We start from the raw sequence: 2,298 nt of genomic DNA, 5'->3' as shown, positions 1-2,298 counted from the left end.
GTCAAATAAATAAATAAAATCTTAAAAAAAAACTGGAGAATCAACAACAAAACAAACCAACTCCACACATAAGAAGGGAAATCATCAAGATTAGAGCTGAGATCAATGAAGTAGAAACCAGAGATACAGTAGAATGTATCAATGAAACTAGAAGCTGGTTTCTTGAAAGAATCAATAAGATCGACAAACCATTGGCCACACTAATCCAAAAGAAAAGAGAGAAAGCCCAAATTCATAAAATTATGAATGTAAAGGGAGAGATCACAACTACCACCAAGGAAGTAGAAACAATCATCAGAAGTTATTATCAACAGTTATATGCCAATAAGCTAAGCAACCTAGATGAAATGGATGCATTCCTGGAAAACTATAAGCTCCCAAATTGAACCAGGAAGAAATCGACACCTGAATAGACCGATATCCTGTAAGGAGATTGAAGCAGTGATCAAAAAACTCGCAAAAAACAAGAGCCCAGGACCTGATGGATTCCCTGGGGAATTCTACCAAACTTTCAGAGAAGAAATAACACTCTTCTCCTGAACTTGTTTCAAAAAATTGAAGCAGAAAGAAAACTTCCAGACTCTTTCTATGAAACCAGCATTACCCTGATCCCCAAACCAGGCAAAGATCCTACCAAAAAGGAGAATTTCAGACCAATATCATTGACCAATATGGATGCTAAGATTCTCACCAAGATCCTAACAAACAGGATCCAACAGCACATTAAAAAGATTATCCACCATGACCAGGTGGGATTCATTACTGAGGTAAAAGGATGGTTCAACATTCTCAAATCAATCAATGTAATAGAACAAATTAATAAGAGAAGAGAGAAGAACCACATGGTCCTCTCAAAATATGCAGAAAAAGCATTTGACAAAATCCAGCATCAGTTCTTGATTAAAACACTTCAAAGTATAGGGATAGAGGGAACATTCCTGAGCTTCATCAAATCTATCTATGAAAGACCCACAGCAAATATCATCCTCAATGGGAAAAAGCTTGCAGCCTTCCTGTTGAGATCAGGAACATGACAAGGATGCCCACTCTCACCACTCTTGTTCAACACAGTATTAGAAGTCCTAGCAACAGCAATCATACAACAAAAAGAAATAAAAAGTATCCAAATTGGTAATGAAGAAGTCAAACTCTCTTTTTGCAGATGACATGATTTTTTATATGGAAAATACAAAAGTCATCACCACCCAACTGCTAGAACTCATACAACAATTCAGCAACGTGGCAGGATACAAAGTCAATGTACAGAAATCAGTGGCTTTCTTATACACTAACAATGAAAATACAGAAAGGGAAATTAGAAAATCGATTTCATTCACTATAGCACCAAGAATCATAATATACCTGGGAATAAACCTAACCAAAGAGGTAAAGGACCTGTACTTGAGGAACTACAGGACACTCATGAAAGAAATTGAAGACATAAAAAGATGGAAGACAGTTCCATGCTCATGGATCGGAAGAATAAACATTGTTAAAATGTCTCTACTGCCTAGAGCAATCTATACTTTTAATGCTATTCCGATCAAAATTCCACCGGTATTCTTCAAAGAGCTGGAGCAAATAATCCTAAAATTTTTATGGAATCAGAAGAGACCCCGAATTGCTAAGGAAATGTTGAAAAACAAAAATAAAACAGGGGCATCACGTTACCTGATTTCAAGCTTTACTACAAAGCTGTGATCACCAAGACAGCATGGTACTAGCATAAAAACAGACACATAGACCAGTGGAACAGAGTAGAGAGCCCAGATATGGACCCTCAACTCTATGGGCAAAAAATCTTGGACAAAACAGGAAAAAATATACAGTGGAAAAAAGACAGTCTCTTCAATAAATGGTGCTGGAAAAACTGGACAGCTCTATGTAGAAGAATGAAACTCGAGCATTCTCTTACACCGTACACAAAGATAAACTCAAAATGGATAAAAGACCTCAACGTGAGGCAGGAATCCATCAGAATCCTAGAGGAGAACATAGGTAGTAATCTCTTTGATATCAGTCAGCCACGCAACTTCTTTCAAGATATGTCTTCAAAGGCAAAGGAAACAAAAGCGAAAATGAACTTTTGGTACTTCATCAAAATCAAAAGCTTCTGCACAGCAAAGGAAACAGTCAAGGAAACAAAGAGGTAACTCACGGAATGGGAGAAGATATTTGCAAATGACAGTACAGACAAAAGGTTGATATCCAGGATCTATAATGAACTCCTCAAACTCAACGGACACAAAACAGAGAAGTATATCAAAAAATGGGCAGAAGATATGAACAGACACTTTT

The sequence above is a fragment of the Mustela erminea genome, chromosome 8 (assembly GCF_009829155.1).
Source record: "Mustela erminea isolate mMusErm1 chromosome 8, mMusErm1.Pri, whole genome shotgun sequence".
Taxonomy (NCBI): Eukaryota; Metazoa; Chordata; class Mammalia; order Carnivora; family Mustelidae; genus Mustela; species Mustela erminea.
This window is presented reverse-complemented; position numbering follows the sequence as displayed.